Source organism: Lissotriton vulgaris, chromosome 6, assembly GCF_964263255.1.
Source record: "Lissotriton vulgaris chromosome 6, aLisVul1.2, whole genome shotgun sequence".
NCBI classification, from domain to species: domain Eukaryota; kingdom Metazoa; phylum Chordata; class Amphibia; order Caudata; family Salamandridae; genus Lissotriton; species Lissotriton vulgaris.
In genome coordinates this window covers 446,159,045-446,181,805 of record NC_141694.1, presented here as the reverse complement: position 1 = coordinate 446,181,805, position 22,761 = coordinate 446,159,045, and the positions used below count along the sequence as shown (strand labels likewise).

The 22,761-nt window shown below is 48.5% G+C and overlaps 1 protein-coding gene across 4 annotated transcripts in view; it reads right to left on the bottom strand.

Moving 5' to 3' along the window:
• PHF3 (PHD finger protein 3) overlaps window positions 1-22,761 on the bottom strand; it is a 577,271-nt gene that overhangs the window by 322,720 nt on the left and 231,790 nt on the right. The gene's annotated exons all lie outside the window — the stretch shown is intronic.

The window sequence follows — 22,761 nt, the reverse complement described above, 5'->3', positions numbered from 1 at the left end:
GTTCCGGGTGATGCCCTTTGGGATGAAGAATGCCCCTGCCACCTTCCAGAGGTTGGTCAACCAGGTCTTGGCTGGACTGGAGGATTTCAGTGCCGCCTACCTGGACGACATCGCAGTATTCAGCGCCAGCTGGGAGGAACACTTGCGCCACCTCCAGGAAGTGTTGTTGGCCCTGCGCGGAGCAGGCCTCACAATCAAAGCCAGTAAGTGCCAGATTGGGCAGGGTTCGGTGGTGTACTTGGGGCACCAAGTAGGGAGCAGTAAGGTTGCCCCCCTGCAACCCAAGATTGATACCATCCTGGCTTGGGCGCCGCCCAAAACCCAAACTCAGATGAGAGCCTTCCTAGGACTCACGGGTTACTACAGGAGGTTTGTCAAGGATTACGGTAACATCGTGCACCCCTTGACGTCGCTGACTTCCAGGAAGCAGCCACGAAACGTGATCTGGACTGATGCCTGTCAAACGGCCTTTGACACCCTGAAAACTGCAATGTGCACAGCACCTATACTCCAGGCACCCGACTTTTCGAAAGAATTCATTGTTCAGACGGACGCTTCAGAGCATGGCGTGGGGGCTGTTCTAGCTCAGGTGAATGAAGAGGGCCGAGACTTGCCTGTAGCCTTCATCAGTAGGAGGTTACTTCCCAGGGAAACGAGGTGGAGTGCGATAGAGAGAGAAGCATTTGCTGTGGTCTGGGCGCTGAAGAAGCTAAGACCCTACCTGTTTGGGACTCACTTCCGGGTTCAGACAGACCACAGGCCCCTCAGATGGTTGATGCAGATGAGGGGTGAGAATCCGAAACTGTTGAGGTGGTCCATTTCTCTCCAGGGGATGGACTTTACGGTGGAACACCGCCCTGGTACAGATCACGCCAATGCTGATGGTCTGTCCAGATTTTTCTGCCTTAGTGAAGAGAACTCCCTAGGTCAAGGGTAGTTCTCCCCACATTTCAGCTGGAGGGGACACGTGTTAGACCTGACATCATTGGCTTGAGTCTCTCCTCCATTTTTTCTGTTTTGCCTCTACTGTTTTACGATGTTTTGCTGGTATATGCTTTGGGCGCCGTGTCACTGCTGATCAGTGCCATAGCGCAAGTGCTCCCTATGTTAAATTGATGTATCTATTGTATCCATGTTTGGCTTATTTGGTTTACTATCAGTCCCTCGTCTAGCGCACCCAGAGTGCCGGGGCTTGTAAACGCAAATGCCGCTTGTGGGCTTGCAGCACGTGTTGTGCCACCCACAGGAGCGGCCTCGTAAAAGAATGTCTACGGGTCGGTCATTGCGAGACCCACGTGCAGCCTAGTGCTGTCACGCAGGCTGCGCAAGTATACCTACTTGCCAGCCCCTCAAACCTTTCCTTAACTTCATGTTAGTCACCCCTATGGTAGGCCCATGGGCAGGGTGCATTGTAAGTCTAAGGTAGGACACGCCTGACCAAGTTGGCATGTCCTGATAGTGAATTACCGCCATCTTCGTGCTTCACTATTGCGAGGTAACCTGCTCTCCGTTGATTAGAATGGGCCGCCGGGATTATTAGTACTATGATCCTCGCTGGCTCGGAGAGTATGGTGCAATGTCGAGTTTGGTATCCCTGAACTCGGGGTTTAATTACGCATCCGTTGGTGTGGATGGTTTTTGGACTCTGGGTTCGAAAATAGCACTTTTAGAAGGTGTCTATTTTCTTGTCTAACCATATCTGGTTTCTGCTGGTTTTGCGTGTGTGTGACAGGAGCTGGGTGGCTCCCCAGGTCTGGATGAGTCAGTGTGGGATGAGTGGGACAGTTACGTTGAGAGTAGGGGGAGAGTAGTTGTTGATAGCCTGCCTTGCCTGATACAATGCCGGCTCCACCTCCTGCCAAGCGGCTGATGGCTCTGTGCCTGCCATGGACGATCCTAGCCCCACCTCCTGCCAGGTGGCCGATAGCTCTGCTCCTGCCAGTGTCAATGCTGGCTCCACCTCCTGCTGGGCGTCTGAGGACCCAGCCCTGCTCAGTGAATAGGCCAGGTGCTTCTGCCTGGCTCCACCCACAACGGACCCGGGATGTTGGGAAACCCCCGGCATGGACAAAGGGATCAAAGACGAAAAGGGGTATAAAAGTAGGACCCCTGAACCAAGAATTTAGATCACTTCTGACAAGGAACCCTGTAACCAAGGACAAGAGGCCTGCTGATCTAAGGACTGCCTACCCCTTCTGCCAGTGTGCTGTTGTTGGGGGAATCCTGCAGTGCTTCTTTATTTTTGCCAAGGAACCAGGAGAGAGGAACTGTGTGTGTACTCTCACGCTTGCTAAGAAAATCTCCAAGGACTGGAAGAGTGCCAGTCTCCTGCTGAAGTCACAGGGCTAAAGGACTTCATCTGCTTAAAGTGCTATTTTGCTGGAACCGTGAATCCGGCACCTCTGAAAGAGTCAGCAATCACGACAACCGAACGCTAGGCCCAACCGACGCCAGCAGCAACGCCAGTGAGTGGGAGTACGGCTCTAGCTCCAGAGGACCTCGTGTCTGCACCGCTGCTGATCGCATCACCTGTGTGCCCTTCGACGCCGTGAGCGCTGCTCACTCTGTGCAACCGCATCATCAACGACGACGCCTGCTGAGGCCGGATCGACACCGAAGACGCGACGCCGGATTGCTCGACGCCGCTGATCATCGTGTGCTTCATTTTCCTAAGGTACTGTGTTGTTGGGGGTCCGTGTGACTCCAGGCTTGACGTAGCGCTCCTCGCGGTCGACGCCGAACCTTTGGATTAACTTTGCCTCGACGTCGTGTAGCCCCCGTGTGGGTTACCCTGTTGCTAAGAACTGCATTGCCAAGAAGAAGATTTGCTTTGATACTAAAAACTTTGTGCTAAAGAAGAAACTACCTTTGAACTATCCTTTTTTTCCTTCCCAACGTATTTATTCCGATTGTGTACAGTTTGTCGTTATTTTGGTCTTGTGCTAAGCCTTATATAAAAATACTTATTTTTATAATACTACGGTGTCGTGTCCATTTGTAGTGCATTCACGGTATTACTGTACGTGGTCGTAATTGCTTAACGCACAGCCTCTGAGATAAGCCTGTTCTGCTCTGCCAAGCTACCAAGGGGGTGAGCAGGGGTTATCAAAGGGTGTGATCCCCTTGCCCTGACTAGAAAAGGAGTGTCCCTATTTGTCAGAAGTGTATACCTCTGCCAACTAGAGACAGCCGGTTCTAACAGTGTTAATAAGGATAGAGTGGGAAACCGTGTCAAATGTGGCACTTAAGTCCAGCAGGATAAGTGCCACGGTTTCCCCTCTATCCACCAGATGCCTAATAGTTTCCGAGACTCCCAATAGTGTAGATTCAGTGGAGAAGCCGGAGCGAAACCCCGACTGAGAAGGATGTAAAATAGTGTGGGCTTCGATATATTTAGTAAGTTGTTGAATAATGTGCTTCTCCAAGATTTTTGAGAAAACTGAAAGAAGGGAGATGGGACGATAGTTAGCCAGATTGTTCGGATCAGCATTAACTTTTTTTTAGCAGTGGTACAACCATCGCATGTTTCCATGATTGGGGAACCTTAGCCTCCCTGAGAGAGGTATTAAGTAACTCCAGAATGAGATTGAAGGGGAATCAAGGGTGAACAAAATTTGAGGGGGGATAGGATCTAGAGGGGAGCCAGATTTAATGGTACTAAGAATATTGCGTAAAGTGAGTGGGGTCAAGGGAGTCCAAGCGGCAATTCCGGATTCTGATATGCAAAAATCTGGTTCCGGAGATTGGGAATTAGACAAGGGAGGGGAAGTAGTAGAAACAGCTGGGATAATGGAGCCAAAGTCAGAGTAAATGTTTTCAATTTTTGAGATAAAGAAATCGGCTAAGGCATCACATTGCGTCTCATCTAAGCAGGGTGCCTTGGGTTGCTTAGTGGCGCCCTAGAGTTCTTGAACCACCTTAAACAGAGCTTTGGGGCGGTTCTGAGCATTGAGAATAGAGAGATTCACATATTCCGTTCTAGCATTTTTACAGAGGGCATGATAGCTGGATAACGCAGCTTTATATTCTAGTTTGGCGTGGGGGGTCATAATTTATTTATTTATTTATTTATTTACGCAACTTTTATAGCGCGACAAATACCCGAAGGTGTCTCGGCGCTGTGGAGCAAACTGGAGTCTATCATCAAGCCATCCTCTTACTGATTAAACAGCCATGTTTTCAAGAGCCTGCGAAAGCTCATCAGATTCGGGGCGGTTTTGATGGCTAGTGGCAAGAGGTTCCAAAGTTTTGGAGTGGCCACAAGAAAGCGCCTGTCTCCCCAGGTGACCGATCTTGTGCGTGGCACAGGGAGGAGACTGATATTGGCCGATCTTAATTGCCTGCTGGGAGTATACAGTTGAAAGGCTTCAACCAAGAACTTAGGTCCCGTGCCATGTACAGCCTTATAAGCAATACAGAGGGCCTTAAACTTAACACGGCTCTCGACTCTCAGCCAATGAAGCTGACGAATACCGAAAGTGGTGGATTTGCGACGAGGGATGTTGAGAAGAATCCTAGCAGCCGCATTCTGAATAGATTGCAGCTTCGTTGTGACACGCTTCTGGGTATGAAGGAAGAGTGCATTCCCATAGTCTATCCTGGAGAAGACTAGGGTAGAAACCAGAGTCTTCCCAGCTGACGGCGGGAGGTAAGGCAGCAACTTCTTTATTTTTTTCAGAATGAAAAAAGATGATGACACAACCTTGTTGGTATGAAGATCGAAAACCAACTTAGTGTCAAAGATCACTCCCAAATTTCGGGTTTTTTCCACTGGAACAGGTGGGGGGCCAAGCTTTTCTGGCCACCAACCATGAGACCATTCAGGGGAGCGCCACTTCCACTCAAGATGTTTGCAGCCGGATTTAGCTATTTTTAGCTGGTCATTAAACCAGGGAGCCGGGGGGTGATGTAAATTAAATTTTTGTTTGCGAAGAGGGAGGCAGGAGTTAACAGCAGAGGTAAGCCAGTTATTAATGATGTCCGACTGCTCAAGACAACTAACCTCACTAAATGGTGTAGAGACCAAGAGGGCAGCATTAAGTTTGTTCGTATCCAAGTTATTCCAGTTTCTAGTCAGTCTAGGTGTAGCTGGAGGAGTTCGACCTGGTTCAATAATGATGGAGAACTCCACAAGAAAGTGGTCAGACCAGGGAACAGGTAAAGCTGGCTTGCACTCAACCGCCGCAAGATTGGATAGCACAGGATCAAGTAGATTGCCTGCTTTGTGAGTAGGGCCGGTATTATGCAGGCTAATGTTGAAGGCAGCTAGGTCAGCTAACAGAATAAAGCTACTGGGACAAGCTTTGTCGTTAAAGTGAATGTTGAAATCTCCGACGAGTACAAAGTTTGCCGAGTTCAGTAATAGTGGAGCTATATGCTCAGCAAGTGAGGACGCCCATGAACCAGCTGGGCCCGGGGGGCGATAAATGAGGACACCAGACAGCGTGAAGTTGGCAGATAGGGATATTTTAAACAACCCAGCTTCACAGTTGGGAATGTCTAAGTCCTCCCATTTACATGAATAGCGTTTTTTAAAAACGACCGCAATCCCGCCACCCTCCTTTTTTACTCTGTTCCTGGAAACATAGGTATAGCTGTCCGGAAGAGATGCGGCAATGTCAGGACCCGAATGGTCATTTAGCCACGTTTCCGTCAGAAACAAAGCGTCCGGTTGAAACGAGACCAGGAGATCAAAAATATTTCTGCAGTGTTTAGGAAGAGATCTGCAGTTTAAGTTAATAAAATTCATTGTGTTAGGAGGGTGTTCCTGATTGTTTTTACATGGAAAAGTGGAAGACGAAATGGCCAACAGGGAGGGTAGTGCTGAAAGGCTGAAGGAGCAGCTAGGGCAGGAGCTGGGGGATAATTGAGCATCCATGGGGATAGCGTGCGAGCATTGGGGAAGCTTAAGGGCCATAAGTATATCTTTAGAGTATGTTATAATAGAGGTTGAGTTCTTACTAACAAGGGATGTGGCACATCGATTAAATAGGGAGGCGGCGGTGTGCTGACTAGACCGCTCACCCCCGCTTCCGCCGGAATTGAAAAGGGAAAGAGAGACCTCCCTCCACCCACGAGCGCGGCTCGGGGAGGAACGGGGAGGGGGAAAAGCAAATACAAACAGTGACTGTTCTTCTAAATTTTAAAAATGCGATGTGAGTATTTAAAATGTTAACATAAGCACACAATGCCTGCTACCCGTGTCCCCCTGCCCTCTCACAGCAGAACACACACAGGGGCCGCAATGTTAAATAGTTTCATTAAAAGAAGTAAAGCGCAATACGCGGAGCACCTCAGTCGAGCCCCACACAAATTAGGATAATATGAACAGCACAGTGCGGTGCAAGCACAAGGTTGTGCCCCCCGCAGAATCAAGCTTCAATAAATGCACAGTTTAAACGCGGTACCGACACATAAATCGTGCCCCCCGCAGAAGATCTTCAAGTCAGCAATATCACAAGCACGTACCCTTGTTCTTTATTTAAGGCTCTTGGCTGATACCTGGAGCAAATCATCCGTGGTTTGCTCATAGACTAATTAACCTCGGAACTCACCTCGCTCTACCATTCCAACCTGGAGCTCGCCCTGGATCAGCTGGCACCTCTGAAACTAAAAAATTTCAGAAGCATCCCCGCTAGGTCATGGATATCTACTGACATTAATGAGGAAAGAAGGCATCTAAGATCCTTGGAAAGAACCTGGAGGTCCAACCCCACCGCCCTCTATCGGGACAAACTCAAGGCAGCACGCAAAAACTATTATACCCACATCAAGAGCAAAAAGTCATCCTTCTGCTCTGGGCTAGACAATGTCAAAAACAGCCCCAAAGAACTCTTCAACATCATTAGGAACCAAACTTCCATCCCAAAGGCAGCCAACTTAGTAGCGTCCAAGACCCAGTGCAAAAACTTTACAAGCTTTTTCAATGAAAACAAATCGCCAAAATTGATTGCTCATTCAGCACGAGTCCTGCACCCAACCACAACCCCCCAGTAACCCCGTCTACCCACTGGTCATCCTTCCAGCCAGTTAAGGAAGAAATGATAATCAATCTTATCACTGTCGCTAAACCCTCATCTCACTGTCTCGCTCAACTTCTCTCGAGACTGACCAAGGATTTGAAGCTCACTCTAGCCCCTATCTGGGTCAAGATCATCAACAGCTCCTTGAATGAGGGCTCCATCCCTGACTGCCTTAAACTAGGTCAAGTCACACCACTTCTGAAAAAACCTGGCCTTGACCTCATGGACATGAACAACTTCAGACCGGTCTCGAACATTCCGCTCCTAGCCAAAATTTTTGAAAGATGCGTGCTTTCTCAATTAACCCAACATCTTGAGAATTCTAATCTACTGGACCTACACCAGTCAGGGTTCAGGAAGGGCTGCAGTACTGAAACCGCAATCCTAAATGTCCTAGATGATCTGCACATGTCACTCGACTCCAACCAATGTAGCCTTCTCATCCTCCTTGACCTCTTGGCTGCGTTTCGACACAGTGGATCGTACCCTCCTACTCAATGCCCTCCGAGAGAAAGCGGGCATCGAAAATACAGTCTTAAAATGGTTCTCTTTTCTTAACAACCGCACTCAAAAAATAAAGATCAACAGCTTCGAATCAGACCCCCTCCCCATCAGCAGAGGAGTTCCTCAAGGGTCAGTACTCTCCGCAACTCTTCAACATCTACATGGAACCCCTCACCTCACTTCTAAGGAACTCCAACATCCCCTTCCACCTTTACGCGGACGACACACAACTCTATTTGGAAACCACTTCGATCACAGACATTCACAGACTAAATGCAACACTCATAGAGGTCCAACATTGGCTCGCAGCCAACCACCTCAAACTGAATGAAGAGAAAACGGAAGTACTCCTAATTTCGAACAAAGATGAAAACCCACAAATAGTGGAATGGCTCAAAGCCTTAAATGCCCTCAATGTCTCTCTAACGCCAACGGACTCCGCAAAATCCCTAGGAATCACTCTGGACCCCAAACTCGTAATGAATAAACACATCTCTAAAACCGCCAAAAGCGTGTTCCTGAACCTGAAACTTCTATAAAAAATTAAACCCTTCCTCCCCCCAAAGACTTGAAACAGGCCACACAGGCACTTGTGCTTTCCAGAATTGACTATGGCATCGCAGTGCTGACTGGAACAGCCGCACCTGGGACCTCTCACCTCCACCCTCAACGCAGCAGCAAGAATGGTCACAGGAACAAAGAAATTTGACCACATCTCTCCGGCACTCAAAGAACTGAAATGGCTCCCGATTGACCAACGAGCCAACTTCGGCACAGCTTGCCTCACACATAAAGCCCCGCATACAGGCAAACCATAACTGGCCTCCAAACTCAAAAGGGCGGGTCAATCCAGGAACCTCAAAAGCTCCAACACACTACTACTCATCCCTCTAAAATCACAGAAACGCAAAACCTCAAATAAATCCTTTGCCGGGAATGCCCCCAGGATCTGGAACTCCATCCCCCCCCATATCAGAATGACCGCCTCCTTCCCGCAATTCAAATCGCTACTCAAAGCCCTCTTCCTTGAACACTCCGGTGCTTAACGAGAACCCCACGCCTGACGGTGGAAGTCCGCTATCCCTCTGAACCCAGAGCCGGTTGATTCGCTCCTGATCTCCGTCCCATATTGCGCTCAAGTTGCTGTTGTACAGACCCTATTTCCTGCTTGTAGTTCTTGATTCCTGTTTTTCTATGCCTACTTTCCTTTGCTGCATATCTGTATTTGCTGTAAAGCGCTCTGATACCCCTGGGTCCAGCTAGCGCTATACAAAACTTCAATAAATAAATAAATAAATTGCTTTTCACCACGATGGGAAATGATGGAGTTAGTAGAAAGAAGAAAGTATTTCCATGCGTGTATATCTAACTAAGATGAAGCCGGAACAGACACAGGTCCAGGGGAGGCGGGAGGGCGTGTACAACTCTGAAGCTCTACATGCCAAGAACAGATGCATACTGGTAAGTAGCATTTTCTGTTTGGTGCATATGAGCTGCAGATTGTACACTTAGCATCAATTGTGCAGCAGTGTCTCCCCTAGCGGTGGTCTCCTGTGTCTGTTGCAGTAGTTTGAAAGAGAGTTTTAAGGACAGCTTGGCCTACTGCAGCTTGCTGCTTGGCTTGCACATCAAAACAATAGTGTTTAGTGAAGGTGTGTGTTGTAGGCCATGTTGCTGCCTTGCAGATGTCTTCTAGGGGAATGTCCCCCAAGAAAGCCATGGAGCCTCCTAGTTTGCGTGTGGAGTGCGCTCTAGGAGGAACTGTTAATGTGCGTTTTGCCTTGTGATAGCATATTTGTATACATTTAACAATACACCTTGCAATTCCTGTTTTAGACATAGAATTGCCTTTACGTGGTGGAGAGAAAGCTGCAAATAGTTGCTTTGTTTTGCGAAAGGATTTTGTCCTATCAATGTAATAGAGAAGAGCTCTTTTGACATCTAGTGTGTGTATAGCTCTTTCTGTTACAGAGTCTGGGTTTTGGAAAAACACTGGCAACTCTACAGATTGGTTTAGATGAAAAGGAGTAATTACTTTAGGAAGGTATTTGGGATTAGTCCTTAGAGCCACTTTGTTACGGTGTAATTGTAAGAATGGTTCCTGTATAGTGAAAGCTTGAATCTCACTAACTCTTCTAAGAGAGGTAATAGCAATGAGGAAAGCGGATTTCCATGTGAGAAATTGCAGTTCACATTTGTGTAAAGGTTCAAAAGGGGTCCCATGAGCCTGGTAAGAACAATGTTTAGGTTCCACACTGGAGAAGGTGGTGATCGAGGAGGAATAATTATTTTTAATCCTTCCATAAAAACTTTTGTTTTCTGGTACTCTAAACAACAACATATTTTGTCTGTTTTGTAGGTATGCCGCAATGGCTGCAAGATTTAATCGTATAGATGAATATGCTAGATCTTTGCAAATGGAGAAGGTAACAGATAATATTTTGGATGGAAGCATCCAAAGGATCAATTTGATTATTAGTACAGTAAATGGCAAATCTTTTTCATTTAGCCGCATAGCAAGCTCTAGTAGTTGGTCTTCTTTCTTCTTTAATGATATTTGTTGGACTTGGCCCGTCTGGCAGGTTCACCCCTAAACTTTTTGCTTTTTGAATGTGAATTGGTGGTAGTGATTTTTGGTTTCTGCGCACTTTTTTACTGTGTCCCAGTGGAAAGTGCGTGGAGTAAGGTTGGCCTGCCCTCCCATAGGAATGCATAGGGAATGTCTGTGTCCCTGGTAGTTCCTGATGCGTGAGGTGTGCATGCCCGAGTTTGGTATGTGCGAACTTGTGTGATTGAATGCTGCGCAATGATGTATGCGGCGGGTATGTGTCTAGTGTGGAAGTGCCACTTCTAGACATGGGTGTGCGTGTGCAGTGAGTGTGCTGGCGCGTGATTGGCTGGAGTTGGCTGGTGAGCCTGGCTCCAGGAGTCTGGATGGGTCTGCCCCGGTGGTGAGTGTGGAGATTAGCATGCTGATGGCTGGGGAGCAGTGCACCTGGGTCCTGAATAGGGCTGGGCTTTCCCCACACAATGCTGGCTCCGTCCCCTGTGGTGCGTCTAATGTCCCTAGCCGTGCCAGTGAATAGAGTGAGGGGCTGAGCACATCAAGAGTGCTCACAAACCAGCTGCGACTGGTTTTTCCCCTCACCCTGAAGCCAGACAAAGGATTTCTTAGTATAAAAAGGGGCTGTGTCCCCTTAAAATGTGTTCTCTTCCAGGATCCTATCTGAGGGGGGGGCTGCTGCTGCCGGGCGCCAGGAGGACCGCCATTTGGACTGCCTCCCTGCCTGGAGGCCCAGTGAGCTAGCTCTGGGCCCAGCCTTGCCCCCCTGCCTACCTAAAGAACGTTGCTAGATCTGGACCTTGCCTCTAGCGCTTGGGAGCGCTTTATCTTGCCATCAGCGCTGGGAGCGCTTCTACTTTTGAGTCCCTAGCGCCTGGAAGCGCTTTATTGGGTCCCTAGCGCTCCGAGCGCTTTATTTTCACATTGGCGGCTGCCCACGCCGCTTGTGGCCGTGTTCTAGCCTCTTGAGTCCCCTGGCAGGTGCCCACCCCACAAGGGATCTTGCCGCTGGTTTGTGGTTCCTTTTCGAGGGTGTCGGCCCCTCTTTTGCCCAGAGGAAATCACTGCCGCCGGCCCAGCGAAAGCAGGAAGCGAAGCGGGACGCCTGACTGTGGGCGGGCCCGCGAGACGGAAGTGCGGCCGGAAGTGCAGACACTACAAACAGGAAGCGGACGGGAGCCCACCCAGCGCTCCTGTGCTCCAAGGAGGAGTGTGGCATCATCTCCGGGGCTCCCCTAGTTAGGGTAGAGCTCCCGCAGCCCAGGAGAGAGAGCCTGAGTCGCCGGTAGGAGCTGCCGCCGAGAGAAGAAGAGCGGGGCTCCGACGAGAAGAGTCCCAGAGTGAAGTGTGGCCACAAGCACCACAGGAGCCAGCGTCGGCGGTTCTTCCCCCCCCAGGCTCCCAGGAGCGAGGGAGAGCCCCGGGGAGAGAGAGAAGTCCAGCCGCGAGAGCCGCGAGGCTCCCAGAGAAAAGGGAGAGCCCCGCAGCCAGTGAAGGGAGCCGCCGCATAGAGGAGCAGCGCGGGAACGACGAGGAGCCCCCGCCACAGCAGCCCGGTGAGTGTAGGCGTCTGGGGGGGCTCAGCAGTTGTTATAGAGCGGCCCCAGATGGCAGAGGGCCGCTCCATCGTTCCGCCACAGCACCCTGGGACATTATTGTTTTAGAGCCCTGAGAGGCTCCGGGGCATTTCTGTCGAGCCCGCAGGGCTACAAAGGCCGCAGTATCACTCCAGCCCCAGAGGCTCCGGGGGCATTGGTGTAATTCTGAGTCCCCAGAGTGGGACTCCAATGAGACGGGCATTTTTGTTGTTAGAGCCACGAAGCTCTAAGGGGGCCATATTTGTTGTTTAAGAGCCCCGAGAGGCTCAGAGGGCATTTCTCTATTTCGAGTATCCAGAAGGGGGACTCCAACGACTGCCCAGTATTGTTGAGAGCCAGAGAGGCTCTAGGGGACAGTCATTTCTTCAGAGCCTGCGAGGCTCTAACCTCGGCCCCATCATTGTCCCTACAGCTACCCAGCACTTAGTGGGCAGCTGCTCCGTTTAGGCCCCCCTGACTTTGGGACGAAGGGCGTCCGAGCCCCAACAAGGCCAGTTGGCCTGGGTACAGTCACAGGTGGTGACTATGTGAGTGATGCGCAATTGTTCTTACACCTCTGAATGTTTTTAGGCATCATGTGTTTTCCTTCCCTACACCTCTGAATGTTGTGATGCATCATGTGTAATGTGTTCTTGCTTATACCCCTAAATGTATGGTGATACTTAGGTGGTTGTTTTTCTCCTAGTACAGGTATTGCTAGTGAGGTTCTGGTTCCCTGCGTGACCTTTTCCTAAGGTGGTTAGGGTTGCGTAGGTGGTACTTACCTTTTTACCACTGGTGACTGGTTGTGTGCTTTATGTTCAATTTTGTGCTGCAGTGATTATTATTATATGTACTATGTGCTAATTATTATTCCTACAAGTGCTAATTCAACCAAGTACTAAGTCTACAAGTGCATATTCCTGACAGTGGTCCAGGTGGACCTGTCTTGTACATATCCCCTGTAAATTCTGCCCATGCCTGTTTGCACATTGTAAAGTGTGTGTTTTTATCTAATGTGTTTTGTTATAATACAAAGGTTATTTTTTTATATATAACCTTGTGTGGAGTTTCCTTTGTGGTGGGCCTTGGGTGTTGTTGCTGGGTGAGCGCGCAAACACTTAACCTACATAGCCTCTAAGATTAGCCTTGCTGCTCGCGTCACGTTACCTAGAGGGTGAGCAGGGGTTATCTTGGTGTGTAACTCCCTTGCCCTGACTTAGAGTGGTGGTCTCTGACTGACTTTGGCGCAAGCCTTGGCCAGCCAGAGATCCCATTTCTAACAATATTCATACAGTCTGGTGGCAGGTTAAGGTAACCAACCTTAAGACTTCAGGAGCTAGATCGCCAGATTCAGTTGACTTGAATCTGGATGCCTGATGTCTCCATGGTTCTGCGTTAACATGGATGGTGTCAGAGACAGTTTTTGGTGTGGAACTAGAGGAAGTTCTAGCAGTATGGTGAACCACGGTTGGCGTGCCCATGTGGGAGCTAGTAGGATCAGTTTTGAGAGACTGTTGTCTCAGCTTGCGTACCACTAGTGGTATTAGTGGGATTGGCGGAAAAGCGTACGCAAATCTGCCTGACCAGTTCATCCATATCTCATTGCCCTTGGACAATGGGTGTGGAAACCTGGCGGCGAAGGTTAGGCATTTTGCGTTTTCATGTGTGGCAAACAGGTCTATGTCTGGATGACCCCATTTGTGAAAGAATGGTTGAACAACTTGTAGATGTAGTTCCCATTTGTGAATCTGTTGTGTCTGTCTACTTAACAGATCGGCAATCTGATTGTGAACTCCTGGAAGGTGTTATGCTAACAGATATATGTTTTGTGGAATGGCCCATCTCCAAATGTTTTGTGCGAGCTGGGACAGTTGCAGGAAATGTGTGCCTCCTTGTTTTTGTATGTAGTACATGGCTGTCATGTTGTCCGTCCGGATTAAGACAGATTTGTTCTGTGTGTGCAATTGGAAGGACTTCAGTGCTAGGAAAATTGCCAGCAACTCTAGGTGATTGATGTGATGCACCTTTTGTTGAGCAGTCCATCTTCCCCGAGTTGTGTGTTGGAGCAGATGTGCCCCCATCCTGTGAGGGATGCGTCTGTTGTCAGTACTAACTGTGGAACTGGCTCGAGGAAAGGCCGCCCTTTGGACAAGTTTTTCGTGGTCCACCACTGCAGAGAGCGATGTGTGCGGCTGTTCAACAACACCAGGTCTGTCAGTTGTCCTTGTGCCTGATTCCACTGATGTACTAGACATTCCTACAATGGACGCATTTGCAGTCTTGCATATGGTACAATGAAAATGTAACATGCCATCATGCCTATTAGTTGCATGAACACCTTGGCTGGGAGAGAGTGTTGGTTTTGAAACCTTGTGACTAAGGCTTGAATGCTTTGTATCCTGGCTGGACTGGGATAAGCTAGAGCTGTATTTGTGTTTATGGTAGCCCCTAGGTATTGATGTACATGAGAGGGCTGTAGATGTGACTTGGTGTGGTTTATTGTAAACCCCAAGTTGTGCAGTGTCTGAAATGTGTGAGATGTGTGTTGAACACACTGGTTGAATGACTTGGCCTTTATGAGCCAATCGTCTAAGTAAGGGAAGACATGGATATGTTGTCTTCTGAGATGTACTGCTACTACTGCTAAGCACTTTGTGAACACTCTTGGTGCTGTAGTTACCCCGAATGGAAGGACGTTGAATTGATAGTGTTGTCCTTCTAGCACAAACCTGAGATACTTCCTGTGAGAAGGATGTATGGGAATGTGAAAGTAGGCGTCTTTGAGGTCTAGTGTAGTGAGGAAATAGCCTTGTTGCAGTAATGGGAGCACTTGTTGCAAAGTGATCACGTGAAAATGATCTGAGTGTATATACAGATTGAGAGGACTCAAATCTAGAATTGGTCTTAGTGTCCCATCCTCTTTGGGTATTAGGAAGTAGAGTGAATAAACTCCTGTTCCTTGATGTTGCAATGGAACTAGCGCTATTACTTCTTTTTGGGGCAATGAGAGAACCTCTTGTTGGAGCAGCGTAAGATGTTCTGAGGACATTGGACGCTGTCTGGGTGGTATATTTGGAGGGGTAGCTGTAAGCTCTAGGCAGTAACCATACTGGATAATCTGTCTTACCCACTTGTCTGTTGTGATGGAATTCCAGTCAGGTAGGAACTGTGTTAATCGCCCCCATACAGGAGTGGTATGCTGTTAGGGGAGCTGAAGGAAGTCACTGTTTAGGGGTGGAGGGGGATAGATTGTTGTTGTTACCTCAACCTCTTCCCTTATTGTTATTACCTCTGTAGCCCCCTCTAAAGTATCCATTATTGGAGGAGGCTTGCGTATTAGTTTTAAAGGAAGCTGAATTGTCTGCTCCAGCTTCTTTGGAGCCTCCTCTGTAAAAGGAGCGACAAAAGGAGCCTCTTGCTTGGGTGGACTGCAAAGCTTCCATATACTTGGCTGTGTCAGTGACTTTTTTCATTTTTTCAAGAGCTGTGTCTACTTCAGGACCAAACAACTGGTGTTGGTTGAATGGTTGATTTAAGATAGTAGTCTGTACCTCTTGCTTAAATCCTGAAATGAGAAGCCACGCGTGACGTCTAAGAAGGACACTGGGGTTTATTGTCCTGGATGCAGTGTCTGCTACATCTAGTGCGCATTTAATGGAGGCATTAGATATAAGCTTACCCTCTTGTATGAGGTCATCTGCTTGTGCCTTATATTGATGAGGTAGATGTTGTAATTGCTTCTCCAGCTGAACATAGGGAGTAGGGCCTGTGTGTTAGCAATGCGCCATGCATTGCTAGCTTGGGCAGCTATTCTTTTCCCTGAAGCATCTATGATTTTGGATTCTTTATCAGGAGGTGGTGCTCCTCCTGATGTTTGTGAATTTGCTCTTTTCCTAGCGTTTGAAACTACTAAGGAGTCTAAGGGTAGCTGTCCCTTAATGTAGGCAGGATCCCCAGGAGATGCTCTGTACTTTTTTTCCATCCTTGGGTTTATGATTCTAGCCCGTACATGATCTTTAAACACTTCTGGGGCATGTTTGATAACTCCTTTAATCATTGGCAGTATTTGCAAGGATTTCTGTGAATGTTCAAAAGTGTCTAGTAAAAAATCCTCTTCTGCCTCATCTGAATGCATGGTAACATTGTGATAGATGGCAGACCTATTACCCAAGTGTCCAAACCCAATATGGTCTTCTGGAGGAGAAGGGTTAGATGGATATATATGTGGGTCAGGAATATCTGGTATATCCTGTGGGTTTGGATACTCCCAGTCTGGTGAACCTGTTGGGTAGGGAAAGGGGTCATCTGGGTATTTCCCTCCCCCCATGCTATACTGATCATCATCAGCATCCTGAGGAGGTGTATGTTGTGGAGAATGAAGAGGAGAATTTTGAGGTGAAATGTTTAAAGGGACAACAGGAGAGGGAGATGCATGTGAAGAAGGGTGCACAGGAGATGTGGCAGAGTCCTTCTTCTTGACAGGCACTGGAGGTGTAGGTGCTGTATCCGACTTCCTCTTCCTGTGTGGTGTGGCTTTAATATTTTCTTCGGAGCCGGGCCCGATGGCGGGGCTTTTGAAGCAATGTCTCGGACTCGACTGGGCCCCGAAGGCTGAGTTTTGACCTTAGCCTTTGGTTTATGGGTTGGGACTAGATTACACACAATGATCAATAAATGCCACCAAGACTCAAGAAGGAGATCCACATCAATTTATAAAAATAGCAAGTATTGTTATATACTTTTTCAAATATGGCCACAGTGCAATGTGGGAGTTCTGTTATGTTTTCCTATGGAAGGAAGAACAAGTTCCCCAAACAGGCACAGAACATCGACTTACAAAACCAATCTCCAGGAGTTAAGGTGACTGGTTGGCAAGGCACAAGGCAGCACCAGCAGGGGTACAAGGGCAGCTAGGGACAGGGTGCAAATCAGCATTGGGAGCCTAAAGCGTTTCAATGGGGACCAGTTACTGTATTCAGAGGCTGCAGGCTCTGGCTAGGAGGCCAGTCGGGTTGAACCATAGGGGGTTCAAGATTTGCGATGCTCAGAGATGTAGGGACACCTCGCGTCCTCTTCTCCACAGTCTTGGGGAGACAAGTGCAGAGGTGTCCTTAGGCATTAGGTTTTATTACCGGGAGTTACAGAGGGGGCCAGCGTATAGAGGCTGCAGGGGATATCAAGGGGTCCACGAGGGGTGAAACCACAATGGGCTTGACCTCTGGAGAGCTGGGGTACTTTGTTGGCATCATTGTCCAACTTCAACTTGGGTCAGAGATGACGGGTGCAGTGGTAGCTTCACGTGCCAGGATTTGGTGATTCAGGAGACATCAGAGTCTTCTCCTTTGGAATTCTTTGCAACAGGTCCGCTGCACACGTGAGGTCTAAAGTCTTTCAAAGGGAGGCAGTCCTCCCAAGTCATCTTTGGTGCTGTTTTCGATAAAGGATGCAGACAGGCTGGCAGGGTTGGTACCAGTCAGCTACTGCTTCTACTTTCTCAGCTTTTGTGGCTCTTCGGTGACCTCTGTCCTTAGGTCATCAGGATTTGCTTCTCTGGTGCCATGGAGTCCCCTATATACTGAATTTAGGGGTGTCAGTGGAGATTAGGGTAGTTGGCAATGGGCTACTGACCCTTGGGGTTACTACTCCCACTATTATGACCACTTCCTGTGGGAAGTTGGCATAAACCTGTCCCAGAATTCCTAAGTATGCCGTCACAAAGATGGCTACTTCTGAAAAATTGTGTCCACCTCACAGTAGGCTACCTATGGGGTGGTACTAGACTGGAGGTGGAACGCCTACTTGATTAGCTAATGTTCCTGTCTGTCCAGGCACAGAAGAGGCTCAATCTCCTTTGGGGAGAGCCAGATTTGTATTCCAAAGGCTGCAGCTTCTTTGAAGCTCGCCAGCCCTAGGAGGCCAATAAGCTGGTCATCCAGTGGGAGGGGGTGTTACACCATGATCCCGGACAAGCTTGTGTTCTGGGTCTATTAAGAGCAAAAGGCTCTTGCCCTAGGAGGTCAGAAAAGCTTCTCAGGTGTCAGGCTGGCAGAAACCAGTCAGCAAGGACACCAGAGGCTGCTGTTCTTAGGGACCCTCATTAACACCTATGGGGCTAGTTACCAGGAGTACCATTTACTAGGTACTTACAGAGGGTGCTAAAGGTGTTTCCAATTGGGTAAATAATTGCACATTTTTGGGAAAGAACACTGGTACTGGAGACCTGGTTAGCAGGAACCTAGTACACTTCAGTCAAAGGTGCATCAAATACCAGGCAAAAAGTGTGCAAACTCGCCTCATGCTCTTAAATCTTAATTCTTATACTTTCTTTAATGGAGACAGTTCCATTATGGATGAAACTATGATGATTGAGTTTTTCATCCCTATCGCGATTTTCCCCTGATATTATATAATGGCCTAATGAGACAGGTTTGTATGAATATTTCTTATTTTCTTTCTTCTGGGCCCGCCATCTTTACTGCGGTAAGTGACTGTCCCGCTTGATGGTCTACTAAAATAGAACCTTGCTTATTCATTCCCCTAGTTTAAAATCCTTTGGATGTGTCTATGTTTAGCATTACTCGCAGCTTATTGCACTCTCTCATCTCGTGTGGGACCAGGTCTATGATAGTGGACATCTTCTCAGATTTTTAAGGTTGCTGATGATACTCTCTTGAGATGCTTCTCAACTGGCCTCAGGTTCTGAGGTTGTTCATTTTACGGACTCCTGCATTTTTATACTTGTGGAAAATATTGGCAACCATTACATTCTTCCATTTGGTTTGACTTTCTCTTACACAGATTGGAAACAATGATACTGTTTTAAAGCATCCCCTTAAGTCTCTTTTTATTTCTATGCGAAAATGCATTTTCAAAAGGTGGATCCGCCTTAAATGTTTTGGACTGGGAGTTATCTTCTATATAATTTAACTACAAACAAATCACAAAAGTATTATTCATTGACAATCAATTTGCTTTAAAGTTTATTTTTACAGCAAGTTTACCATGCCAATTTTTTAGGTCTCGCCTGAGCCAATGCGCTTGCGCATTGCTCCGGCGAGACTATAGTAAGGGAAAAAGAACAGTCTACCAAAACGGCAGATAAGACACAGTTCATTTGATCTATGCGTGTGCACGCCAGCCACATCACACACCACCATTTGTCTGTGCTTCGCATCAGACTTCAAAGGCTGCCACTCCCCCCCAATCAGACTTCAAAGGCTGCCGCTCCCCCGCCCCCGCATCAGACTTCAAAGGAATGCGCCCCCGCTCCCCAGCCACAGCAATGCAGAGAGCTTGTCTCCGCCTGCTCTCCCGTGTGTTTGCATCTTCCTTCCTTGGCCCTGGGTGTTTTCTGTGTTCTCCCATTCAGTGCCTTCTCGACCCCATACTTGATTGCTGTCCAAGCCCCATCAGCCTGCTCTCCTGTGTGTTGCATCTTCCTTCCTTGACCCTGGGTGTTTTCTGTGTTTTCCCATTCAGTGTCTTCTCGATCCTGTACTTGATTGCTGTCCAAGCCCCAGCCCTCGCTGCCTCTATCATTAGACACTCTTTCTGTGTTTTCCTGTTTCCCTTGCTTTTTCCCGGCTTCATCATTCTGTGCTTTGATAAACTGAACTCGCTTTGTAGCACTCAACCCTGCGTGTTCTTAGCTTCAGTCTCTGTGCTGCTGCACCACATCACTCAGGAACATCACCACATCACTCAGGGACACCTCCACATCACTCAGGGACACCAGCACATCACTCGGGAACACCACCACATCACTCGGGGACACCACCACATCACTCGGGGACACCACCACATCACTCGGAGACACCACCACATCACTCGGGGGCACCACCACATCACTCGGGGGCACCACCACATCACTCGGGGATACCACCACATCACTAGGGGACACCACCACATCACTAGGGGACACCACCACATCACTCGGGGGCACCACCACATCACTCGGGGACACTACCACATCACTCAGGGACACTACCACATCACTGAGGGGCACCACCACATCACTGAGGGGCACCACCACATCACTGAGGGGCACCACCACATTTATTTATTTATTTATTTGTGGTTTTGTATAGCGCTAGAATCACTCCAACAGGAGTATCTCTGCGCTTTTGACCGGTAAATCTGCTAACATACTGAGTTTATATGGTGATGAGTTTAGATTTCATTTTTGAATAGGATAGTTTTTAATTGCTTGCGGAATGTTAGGTGTTCTTTACATTGTCTTAAGGTCAGTGGTAGTTTGTTCCACAACTTTGGACCTAAAGTGTATAGAGCTCTACCTCCATGCCTGGCTTTTTTGACATGGGGAACCACAAGTAAGAGATTGGTACTTGATCTGAGGGACCGTGCTGGGACATAAGGAACAAATCTCCATTCAAGATAAGTAGGTCCCTGTCCGTTCAGACACTTATGGATTAGGCAGCAAATTTTAAATTTGGCCCTTTGTCTAACTGGGAGCCAGTGCAGTTGCTCAAGGAGGGGTTTGGAGGGAGTTCTTGGAGGGGCGTTCAGAACAAGGCGGGCTGCCGTGTTCTGAATGACCTGCAGTTTATCTAGCACTCCTTCATTGGCTGATATTAGCAGACCGTTGCAGTAGTCTATCCGACTCAGTATAAGTGCTTGAACGAGGGTTTTCCTCACTGAGTTAGGTAGAAGAGGGAAGACTTTGCGAAGCAGGCCGATAGTATGGAAGCATATCCCTGATATATAGCTGGTATGCTGTTTAAGAGACAGGTCATGGTCAAGCCGAATACCCAAGTTCTTCACAATCTGCTTGGGTTCAGGGACAGCCCCCAGCTCTGCAGGCCACCAATCCGGAGTCCAGAGTATCTTAGCTTCCCCAAATAGCATGATCTCCGTTTTGCTGACATTACATTGGAGATAGTTGGAGGACATCCAATGTGCCACTGCTTTCATGCCAGCTGAGAAAGAGTTCCTAACTTCGGCGGAAAGAGATTTGAAGGGGAACAGGAGTTGAGTGTCATCTGCGTAGGATACAGGGACAAAGCCGTATCTACGCAACACTCCTGCCAGGGGTGCCACATAGATATTAAAGAGTGTGGGGCTCAGGCATGAGCCCTGTGGCACCCCCTTAGAGATCTCAATTTCCGCCGAACGATATGTACCCATGGTGACTCTCTGGGTACGATCAGATAGGAAACTCTTTAGCCACTCAAGGGCTTTGTTCTTAAGGCCAGCGCTCGACAACCGTTGGATTAAGATGGAATGAGATACGGTGTTGAACGCTGCCGATAGATCTAATAGAACCAAGATGACTGATAGGCCCTTATCCTGGTAGGCATGGAGATCATCAGTAACCAACAACAAAGTAGATTCGGTACTGTATTTGGGGCGGAATCCTGATTGAGACTCATCCAAGGCCTGTACTTGTTCAATATGTCTGGATAGATGTCGATGGACATATTTTTCTATGACTTTCCCCAAGAAAGGTAGCAGAGAGATGGGTCTTAAATTAGTCAGGTCAGACCAGGGTAGGGCGGTGTTTTTCCTCAAAGGTCTGACGAGAGCTCGCTTCCATTCCTTGGGGACAGTGCCTGAGATGAGTGAGAGATTCACTAGTTCTGTGATCAATGGACTAAGTTGCTCATCCAAAGTGGGTATTAGTCTAGCTGGTATAGCATCCTCTGGACTACCGCTTTTAATCTGTTTTATAAGACTCGATATTTCTTGAAGTGAAACAGGGGGAATCACTCAGGGGCACCACCACATCACTCAGGGGCACCACCACATCACTAAGGGGAACCACCACATCACTCTGGGGCACCACCACATCACTCAGGGGCACCACCACATCACTCAAGGACACCACCACATCACTCAGGGACACCACCACATCACTCGGGAACACCACCACATCACTCGGGAACACCACCACATCACTCGGGAACACCACCACATCACTCGGGAACACCACCACATCACTCGGGAACACCACCACATCACTCGGGGACACCACCACATCACTCGGGGACACCACCACATCACTCGGGGGCACCACCCCATCACTCGGGGGCACCACCACATCACTCGGTGGCACCACCACATCACTCGGTGGCACCACCACATCACTCGGTGGCACCACCACATCACTCAGGGGCACCACCACATCACTCAGGGGCACCACCACATCACTCAGGGGCACCACCACATCACTAAGGGGAACCACCACATCACTCTGGGACACCACCACATCACTCAGGGGCACCACCACATCACTCAGGGGCCACATCACTCGGGAACACCACCACATCACTCGGGAACACCACCACATCACTCGGGGACACCACTACATCACTCGGGGACACCACCACATCACTCGGGGACACCACCACATCACTCGGGGACACCACCACATCACTAGGGGACACCACCACATCACTCTGGGACACTACCACATCACTCAGGGACACCACCACATCACTCGGGGACACCACCACATCACTCGGGGACACCACCACATCACTCGGGGACACCACCACATCACACCACATCACTCAGGGGCACCACCACATCACTCAGGGACACCACCACATCACTCAGGGACACCACCACATCACTCAGGGACACCACCACATCACTCAGGGACACCACCACATCACTCAGGGACACCACCACATCACTTTAAGACACCACCACTTCACTCTGGGACACCACCACTTCACTCTGGGACACCACCACATCACTCTGGGACACCACCACATCACTCTGGGACACCACCACATCACTCTGGGACACCACCACATCACTCTGGGACACCACCACATCACTCTAATACACCACCACATCACTCAGCCCAACCACATCATCACTCAGCACCACAACAGCACTGTCCTTGCTTGCTACCAATAAGCATTGCCATATCCAATAGGACTTGCATTAGGAAAGTGTAAGCTATTGGCTTTGTGAATAACAATGCTATTAATTTGTATATTTTCAAAGCCAACACATATTGAAAAAATTTGTCATTTACAATACCAATAGCTCACACTTTCCTAATGCGAGATCTATTACATTGCAAATGCTTGTTTTATGTTTACACTGGTCAAAATGAAGGCTT